Raw genomic sequence first — 11,019 nt, 5'->3', positions numbered from 1 at the left:
ACGCTGTGTGCCAGCGGGGGTTGTGTTTCGCCCTCCTTTTCCCTGGAGAATGCGTTCGCGCGAGCAAAACGGTAACGACCGGGAGAGATCGAGGGACGTAGATCGGGCAGATTGGGAGGGAATGAGAACGAGATAAAGAGAGAAAGGGAGAGGCGAGCACGGAGGCAAACGACAGAGGGACATTTAGAGACTGATGGCACAAACCTTTTAGGCAAACTAATGCATTGAACCTGTAACATCACAGAGGCTACTCCAACAGCTCGATCTGTTCTGTCCCGCACTCCCGATTCCCCCGCTACAATACTCGTATACAAGCGTGTACGTGCCAGCGGGTTCATTATGGGAAATGCATCGCTGGTCTCTGTGCACACGAATGGCTTGGTGATGCGTGTACTCGATGATAAGCAGCAACGTGTTTTTTGTCACTTTACCCCTGTGAGAAAATTGTCAACTGATCAAGAATCGGAGGTCACCAATTAACAATAACTTGCTCAATTTTTGTTTCGGAATATTCAAGCAATTAAGATGTAAAGATGATAAAAATTAATAAAAAGTAATAAAATAAAAAAGTAATTAATAAAAATAACAAAATTAAAAAATAATACCCTTTCCTTTTTTACTTTTTTACTTTTTAATTAATTTTACTTGTTGTTTACTTAATCAAATGTTTTTACACGAGCCAATTCACTTACTGTTTTATATATCTATAATCTCGTAAAATTATTTCAAATAAAATTCCTCGTAAAATATATTTCGAGTTTCGGTAGTTAACATTTTTTTTTTTATAGATTAGAGACCGATTATTAAACTTAATGTCGCTAAATCGAATCGTCGGTAGCAAAAAATCAGAAATTCTTCTTTACATTTTCTTAATTGAGTTTATATTTGATTTCTTTAATTAAACATCTTCGTACAAGACAATTTATTTATTTGTATCCGCGCAATCCGAAATTTATTTTAAATAAAATACCTTATAAAATATATTTGATTGGATTAGATAAGCTTCAATGCTGATAACGAAATTAATAACGAAATTTTACGTCTCAGGCAATCTCGAGGAATTACCTAATTGTACCAGGAATCTAATCTAAATGTTAATTACCAAGACATTTATTACACGAAGCCTGCGATGGATGTTAAATTTAGACGCTGATCTACATTTTTCTCGATCTCGCGTACGACTCGACGTATAAATTTTCAACGCTACGCGCATTTACACGTCGTACAACTCACTCGGAGGATATTCGAATAGGCGCAGTGCGCGTATCTTTTATTTATATTATTGTTTTCGTTTAACGTTTCCGACGAGGCACTTCGCGAGTGTATCCGAGTGTACGCGCACGCGTATGCCGGCGGGATTCATTATGGCAAATGCACCGAGAGAATCCGACCCCGTATGCGAGCACGCTTATGCACGCTTGCATACTGATACGCGGGAATGCGCGCGTGCAATTACCCACGAGCTTCCCCGTCGCCGCTCTCTGCCTCTAAAGCGCACCCTCCTGCACGCCGCGGCGATTGTACACATAATTACCGCGCGCGCGCGCGCGCGGGAAAGCGCAATTATTAATTTAGGTATTACTCCACAGACCTATATGCCGCGAGCGCGTTCCTTCTTGGGACACTACGAAGATTTCAGCCTCCACGATTGGAGAGTGACTTAGGAAAGTAAAAAGGAATGTGGTTTTAACGATTCAATAACTCGTTCGTTTTTCACGATTAAAAGATTCTCGTGAAAAATATGTAGTGACTGCCAAAATCTCGCTTCTTTACTCCGAAAGTAGAGTTCGATCCCGAAATCATATTTTGATTCTCCGGTTGAAACCGAAGGTTTTGAATATTCGGTTGTCATTCCATTTCGGCTGAAAACGAAATCGGAATCGACACTTAGGTAAGTTTTACCAAAAAAGAAAGAAGCTAACGGAGTCATACTTTTTTTTTCAGTAATTGAAATTGTTATTAATTTTACAGAGATCGTATAATTTTCAGAAATCGTATGAAAAGTTTATGTACTCTTTAAAAAACAAGATTTTAATTAAAATATCTAATTATAATAATACAATAATAGTGTTGGTACAATGTAAATTAAAATCAATTCTTTTCGCTCGTATAACTTACAACAGATTAATAAATAGTAAGCCCAGGTCAACAAATTCAACCTGCTACAATTAGATGTAACAAAGTAAAATTTATTTTCCACAATTTATAATTTTTTTTGGCTCGTTGAATTTGTTGACGTAGGTTTACTATTTATTAATAATAATATTGCATCCTCATTTTTAAAAAAATCAAAGTTATTATTAGGATTACATCAAAGTTTGTATTCAAATTGTCTTAAGTTTAATCAATTAGTTAATAATTAAAATCGAACAGTTGTTTTTTGAACGCTCATCGTTTCGGAAAACATCCTTTTTAAACTACCCTCTTGAGTTGTAACGATTTTTTATGAAGTTAAGTTAATTTTTGACGATTGAAAGGATAATTTATTCATTCACGATATAAAAATTATGGTTTTTTTATTGTATCACTTTTAAAATAAGGAAATATTATAATTTTACGATAATTTTTGTCAATTTGCTTTTCAGTTTATATTATAAGTTAATAAAATTCTTGTTATAATCAACTTAAAAACACGATATTTTAAATACTATATACAAATATTACACACACACACACACACACACACACACACACACATATACTAATTCTTTATTTGTAAAGATTCATTATTTAAGCAATACAATAGAATTATTCATTAGCCAGAAACGTTTCGTCAACCACTATAGAATTAACTCAGAACTCAAAATATAGATCATTCCCATTACGAGGTTTCTTGTCGAGCGAATAAAACAATATTAACATTGGAATTAAAAGTAGCAAGGTATCTGTAATAAATTTTAAATCTCTAACGGTATCACGAAAAAGTCACGGTGCAGTTAATTGCACAAAGTGATTTCCCGGTTTCTCCACTTTCTGCTTTACTTAAACACTTTACTTACCGTGGACTGTATTCTGTACAGGACAATCACGATTGGCGAATCGATTTGTGCCTCGGGCACGTCGTGCCCGCCTCTTCCGCGCGCGCCCACGCAGAGCTCCATTTATTATTCTATTAAATTCGTAGTTTCCCGTCGGGGGCCCACCCCTGCCTAGAGCTATCTCTCACTCACGACTTAATGCGATATTCATACCGGGGCGAGTGAGTGGTCCGCGGACCACTGGGGTCCGGTCCATATGCCCCGTCTGTAATTAAGTCGGACACTGCGCGGATCCTCCCCCGCGCGCTTTTTCTTATCCCCGGGGCGGAAAGCGCGGTGGCCGTTTTGTCTACCGTGGACAGTTGCAACGATTATAATTCGCCGACGGCCGCTCTTTCTTATCGCTACGGCAACTGTAATTATTTTAATGATTGTGCTCGTACGATGACAGCGCGCGCTACTGTAATTGCCACGCGCGCATGCCGGGATTACGTTAAACTCTTAATGTGTAACAAATAAATAATCGCGTTACCTAGAGCGATAAGTAACGGAGTTAGGCTTGGAATCTGGCAGAATCGACTCTGTATTTCGCGATCACAAGGATTATTCGAGAGCTCCTCTCTCTACCGATGAAACAAAGGATCATTGTCAAAAATCCATGCTGAAAAGCAACGTCGGCGTGTTTACGTGGTCTCAATTTGACTCTGGAAGTAGAATTTACTTCCAGTGTGTGTGTGTGTGTGTGTGTGTGTGTGTGTGTGTGTGTGTGTGTGTGTGTGTGTGTGTGTCAGGTCGCTCGATTATAAGTTGAACTATGTACAATGTTACATCTTTATCATGCATTTTCAGCGTCAATTTTGATCATATAATCTATTCTGATGTTGAAAATAAGCGCTGAACGTCAGCATGAAAAGGCACCTTAATCCTCCGAAGGCCAAGTTAGACTTTGAAGTCACAATCAATATTTTGATTTGAAAATTCTGATAGGTAAATTTAAATCTGTAAAAAATAAATAAAATACAATCCGACTTTTACGATAGTAAAAAGTCGTTGTTAAAACTTTCACAAGTATGCAGAAAATCTTGTCAGATTTTTATACAATTTGAAATAATATAAAACTGCATTGAACTGCTTAAAAATCCAGATTGCTAATGGAAACTCTCACATGGCTGACGGAGAGTTAAAACGTAACGTAATGTTTCTTTTTACTTTAAAGCCTATTCTACAATGTGCTCTTTGTTTCCTGTTTCTTGCTTTTTGCCTCTTACTTCTTTTCCCTTTACCACCATTTTATCGACAATTCTATTTCTTGCTACGTATTTCCTGTTTCTTCCGAAGTTCGTTAACTTTTATCTCGGGCGACATAAAACAAGAAAGATATGAAGCAAAAATACAATATGTAAAAAATAGCAAAAAGCAAGAAACAGAAAACAAAAAGTTTTTCTTACATTGTAGAAAATAATCATAATCGCTAATATAGATTTCATACATCGGTAAAAAAAAAAAAAAAATTGAGAGACACTTCTTAAATTTTAAACTTCTTTTTTCAAGATTCTTGCGAGAGACCTGTCGACGCACACTGGAAAAAATTTTTGATTGAAAATGGACAAGCCCCTATATTTAGATCATATTAATTACAATGAGGAAAAGATATTTAAAAACTTATTTGTGAGAAATATGTTTTAAATAATTAAATAAAATGGTTCCAATATATAAAAACATACAATTAAAGGGAAATAACGGCTGTGAGCCAACAAGTGTTTGTTGCTAAATTTTTTAATACAAATGAATTTGAAATATAATCTAAAACAAACATTTTAACTTATATTCTCAATGTTGCTAATAATAAACAATAAAACCTAATAACAAATAGTAGGTAACGGTAATTCCATCTGAATCTTGTTTAACATAACTGTAATTAAAAATTAAAAAACTATTAAACGTCAATGATGTATTAAAAAATAATTTACATTAACGAAAGTTTACATCAACATTGCATGTTATGAATACTCCATCTCAATGCCAAGAAAACTTTATCCGCATTATAATAGTAATAGAGGTTGATGTACAGGAAAAACAATTGCAACCACGCAATCCAGATTATTAGTTATGATATTTTTCTTATTTAAAATTATTTTTTAATAAATACCATTACGCACGTTTAATAATACATTGGATATCTGGTTATATACATATGTATTCCCAGTATTCTAATAGAGTTATCTAAAAAACTCTAAAGGGTTCTGTACATAGAAGTCGTAGACGGTCATGGAGTCTTAAGTCATAGGAAACCAACCAATCGCAATCAAATATAAAGAGAATACTCGATTAGAATTGGTCAATTTCCTACGACTTAAGACTCCACGACCGTCTACAACTTCTGTATAAAGGACCCTTAATTTGTCTACTTTCCATCAGACAACTTCAATTAATGCAATCAATTTCTTTTTCCAGTGCAGATAATTCAACTTTTCGTAAAACATTACGCAAAGTTTACCTTCGGTGCTTTTAGAAGAAGCAACCTTGTCGGAGAAATTCGCGTGCGAGTGAAATCACACGCGATTGCAACAGATGCACCGTTTGGAAAACAAACACGCGTGTTATATGCACGCCGAAAGGGCGACAGCTTGAGGGACGACGGCGAGGCGGCGTCCGTTGCACGCTGATAACACAATTAGCTTGTCTCGTCATGCGCGACCTCCGATAAGGGCCAACTGTACCCCCGGCTCCCCGGTGACCCCTATCTTCCTCCTTCGCCGTCCCACGTCTACCACTGGCCATCGTACAACCGGCCAGGATTGCAGCCGGGCAGTTGGATCGTCCGCGTCAGGCAGGATCAGGCAGAGAACAAGAAAATCCCCCTTGAGACTACGCGGCGATTCAGGGACGCGCGATAAGGGCGCGGGCTTAACCCTCTCTCGGACGCAAGGGCTGCCTCGCGACGTTAATACCTTCCGGCAGGTTTTCCTTGGCTGATTTATTCCGGGAGAGGGTCCAAAGTCTCGCGTTGCACGTACGTGCATATATAGGCGGATATGAGAGAAGGCCACGCGGGACCACGTGCTCCAAACATAAAGCAACTGATGATCATGGTATTTTGTAAATTTTTACTTAGTGGATTTAATATTTATATACCATTCTTTTTTAAATTCCAAATATCGTCGATGAAGGCTCTGTGAATAAGTGAAGCTTAACGTTTGGCTTTTAAACTTTTGAATATTAATTATGTCTTATGCATACATATAGTTTAGAAACTTGCAGCAACATTGTAATAATATTTTGCAAAGTTACTGTAATATTACTTGAACGTTACATTGTTGCTGCAAATGTATGATTGGAATGGAATAAAGTCAATTTTATCCTATGAAGTATATTTAATAGTATAATACACTGCTAGAAATTTCGTTAATTTATGTGACATGTAAATGAAGCTTGTAATGATTATGATGGAATTGAAAAATAATGAATGAACTGAAACTAACTTAACTGAAACTAAGTTACAGTCATAACTTTAAATATAATGAATAAAAAAATTAAATTTCAAATTTACATCATTAAATTTAATTTTTTTTAATCTGTCATTAAATTTAAAGTTTTTTTCTATTAATCTATCATTAAATTTCAAATCTAAAATTCTTAAAAATGTATGGAAAATACATTAAATTTCATAAAATTTTAAGAAAGTACATTAAATTTTTTATGAAAAATATATTAAACTTCATTTATGTGCATGTACATAAATATATTTTCGATTATAAGCACATTAGATTTTATAATATTTTTAGAAGTGTAGACTATAATTGTAACACATTCGTATAAATTACGAGACGTAATATATGTATAAACATGGTCAGATTAATTAGTAAGTAATTAATAAAGTAATAATGTGATTGAATAAATTACATATTTATAAGAAAGTTGATTCGTCATATACAATCGTAAAATTATTTTATGTTACGTAATATAATGCAAAGAGATTAATTATACGTCAAGTGCGCTTCATATATTCCAAGCTAAGATTGTTGTTAGTACTGATGTTATACAATATGGTTTTCAGGTCATAGGATGCACTTTCTTATTGGCTTTTGTCATTAATATGATGTATCTGATCTGTATATAATACATGAAGTGATTAAGAAAACAAAAAGATGTAAGTATAGTAATATCAATATCATATTGTAATTTTACACACACACACACACACACACACACACACACACACACACACACACACATACACACACAAAACACACATATAATTTGAATAAATAAAATAAAAAAACTGGGACTATTATTATTCATATTTATCATAAAGAAATTGTCAAGTTCAATTATAATTTAGAATATTCAGGTAATATATAGACAGATAATAATAATACCTTTAAATTAACAGGATTTAATACAACTAAATAAAATTATTTAAATTAATTTGAATAATTATAATATTTATAAAATACATGTAATACGTGTTGCCTTATTAAACTACAAACTTATACAGATTTTATATCTTTATAAATGCATTACAATATTTGCAGATTGTATGATTATTTTGTTATTTGATATGTGATAATTACCAGGTATGTGTAACTTCTATTCTAATGAGTGGAGTCGATATAGTCTACGGTTAAGGCGTCGATATATTCTAAGGCTCAGACTTGGATCTATTGCTCCTGCATGATATATTACCAGATGACTTTCTAAAACTCTCCTAGGCGGAGAATAAAATGTAAATCCACACATTTTACATTTTGCAATATATACGTTGTTTTTCTCGAAATATTGCCACAAATAAAGTTGATTATTATTCCAGAAATCATAAAAATCTTGGTTATTATCCTGCATTGCCATTATGATCGTGCACAGAGTGTGTTATTACTAAACACGGCGTACCGATTATTCTAAAGAAAATATTCGAAGAAACTGTTTGGAGAGGATCGAAGGAGAAACGGTGAGTGGTATTAAAATGTAAATATTAATATAAATTTGAATCTTGCTGACACAGTTGAATTGTATAACGTATAATTTTATATCTAATTGTTCGATTCTCGTAGTTTAACATTTAAATTAAAATATATTGCCCATTATGGCAAGTCAATTAAGAAATGAGATTAGCAGTAAAGGTCAGTTAAATTTAAGCTTGTATAATATTTGATTTTTTTGTCTGTACGATTATTAAAATATAAATTGTGATAATTATTGTAATAAAAGCGATGTCTACATTTTTAATTTATATTGAAAATATAGAATCGATAATATATAAGCTACATATTTTGGTTTATATAAATAACGTATATAAAATGAATGTAGAAAGAACACATTTTTTTTGAAAACAATAGAAAAAGTAGCTTTGCAACCGTTGTAAAATTCTTAGATATAATTGAATTACATTTAGATCTAGTCAGAAACTAAGGGCAAAACCAATCATATTAAAGAATTTTACAACGGTTGCAAAGCTTTTTCTGCTGAACGCAGCCATTGTATACCCTGCATATACTTATGATTGTATCATTATATAATAAATAAATATATATCAAACTAATGATATATTTAAAGCATTTCTACCATGATTAACTTTAATTTTTTTAACTTATTTTTGATCTTTTCTTAGTTCTTAGAATTAGAAACAATAAAGAATAAGTTAGGGTTAATTCCATAATTAAATTCCATAATGAATAATATTCATTTCTATTAACACAGATTAACTTATTTAATTTAATTTTCCTTTTTATCTCTTTCTAATTCTAAAAATAAAAAATATATATATAAGAATATAGTTAAACCGAAATTAAAATTAATCTACATTGGTAGAAATGAGTATGAGTCAGACAATGATATGTGAAGTAAGAATTTATGTGGTTTCCAGAGGAAAAAATTTCTCAATCCGCCCATATGTATGCACGTGCAACAGTGGATTCGAAGATGGCGAAAGAGACACGTGCGCTTTTATTACGCTTTATACGTCTCCCCGTCCGGATTTTAAAACATTAATAATTATTTTTAAATTAAGATCCATTTATGGGTTTCCGGTTCCGAGAGGAAACCCCATTATTGTCATGTCCACGTGTCTGAGTTTTTTCTGTATATTTATTACCGCACACGTGCGCATGAGCCAGCGACGCGACGTACAGCACGATCGTGATCCTTTTCGCTTGAATATTCGTATTTATGGGGATAGAGGGTTGACCCTTCAAGGGAGATACTTTATCGAATCATATATCCGAAGCTCTAGCACGAGGGGCCTGGGAAAAGACGCTGCAAGATTTCATATTTTCATTAAAGACAATTAATATACAATAAATAAAGTACGTTTTTCTTTTACTTCTTATATTTTTCTTATTGTTTATTCTATGTTTAATTATTTGATTTTTTTTTTAGCTGAATATTCCGTATCGTTTATCTTTCTTACCAATATGAAAGGAAAAAGAGGAAAAATGAATGACACAAGAAATTCAGCTGAAAAGAACAGACTTGTTTCTATATACAAAGAGAATTCAGAATGTTGAGGAAAAATCTAAAATTTTCAGAGGTTTCTCTTTTTTACTCTTTTCTTTCTAAAAACGTTTTTCTTTCATCTTTGTTCTTGATGGTATAAAACGTCATAATCTGCTAGCAATAAATATGATATACACGCGTATGTATAAATATGATGTACTTATGTACATCCTCATTTGTACCTCGCAAGTTTTTATTTAAAAAGTCAAGGTAGCCGACAATATACAGTAGAAAAGAGAGAGAGAGAGTAGCTCACTGATACTGTAATGATATATCGTTCCTATACTTATCCTATATTATAGGATTTGTGACTTTATTGTAGAAAAAGAAAGTCTTACATGAATAATTCTTGTCTTCTATTAATTTACAGTAGTATACGTAGTTTATTTGCGTTACTCGTTTATTATTCTCATTTATTTGAAAATTGCATAAAAATATTTTCAATAAAATCTTACCTAAAATTTTTTGAATAAAAAAATAAAAAAAAATCCAGGATCTCTCAGAGAGATAAATCTCAATTTTTTTTCACAAGATTTCAGTAAACTCCTTCGAATCGAATGGTTCGCGGAGAAATCCTGCTTGGCCGCATCGGTTAGCAGCAGTCTTCGCCGAGCCCTTCTGGGCCTCGAGAAAGTATCGGAGTTGAGAAAAAAAAAGGAGAGAGAGGCCAACGGGTGGATGAAGAGCACCGGCCGCAGGGGGTGGAACACGGTGTGGTAATAGCATAAATCCGTGAACTGTGTGTAGTCGGTTCCCGATGGTCTCGAGGAGGGGGAAGGGACAGGCAGGCCGGAGGCAGGCCGAGCGTTGGAAGAAACGACAGTCGCCACTCGACGCCTGCACCGAACGGAAGGTAGCTCTGTGTGAGCATTCGGCCTTTTCGGAACTACGCTTTGCATATTCCGCGTGGAAAAAGTCTTCCCGCCGAGAACAAAAACGAAGTCTCTCGGGGCGAGCTTCGACCGCGAGTAATTGACGTTGTTGATTGCGAACTCGTTGCGCTCTGTATTAAAAAAAAAAAAAAGTAAATAAATCAACAAAGAGAGATACAAGTTTCACTATTCCGAAGAGATTTCTTCTTTTCTTCTTCTTTTTTTTTTAATTTCTTCTTTTTTTTTTTTTTTAATGAAACGCAAGAACGATCGCGGTAAAGAAACGATGAAACGCGATCGCGGGATCGTCTTGGACCCAGTGTGAAGAACGTCCGTAGGAGGGGAGAGAAGTCCGCGGGGTATCGATCGAGAGGGATCGATCGATCGTGTGAGTGGGTCGAGCGGAAGCGCCTTTTCCGGTCGGCGGGAATTTCGGCGGAGCGATCGGGGCGCGCGCTTCGACGGTGAGGGAAGATCGAAGAGAGATCGACTTCTCGTAGCGCTCTCGCTGGAGCAACCGCTCAGTGTCCGCCGTGTTTCGCCCGATTCGCTCGCTTGCGATTCCGCAAATGCGATTCCGAAAGCGGCGCGACTCGTGAAAGTGCGCTGGCGGCGGTGTCGTGCCTGTCAGCCGGACAGGTGCGAGAGTAATTGACACGAGGACGAAGTGAAGACAG

Source organism: Trachymyrmex septentrionalis, unplaced genomic scaffold (genome assembly GCF_001594115.1).
Source record: "Trachymyrmex septentrionalis isolate Tsep2-gDNA-1 unplaced genomic scaffold, Tsep1.0 scaffold51, whole genome shotgun sequence".
Taxonomy (NCBI): Eukaryota; Metazoa; Arthropoda; class Insecta; order Hymenoptera; family Formicidae; genus Trachymyrmex; species Trachymyrmex septentrionalis.
The sequence above is the reverse complement of the archived record's forward strand: the minus strand, read 5'-3'. Positions refer to the sequence as shown.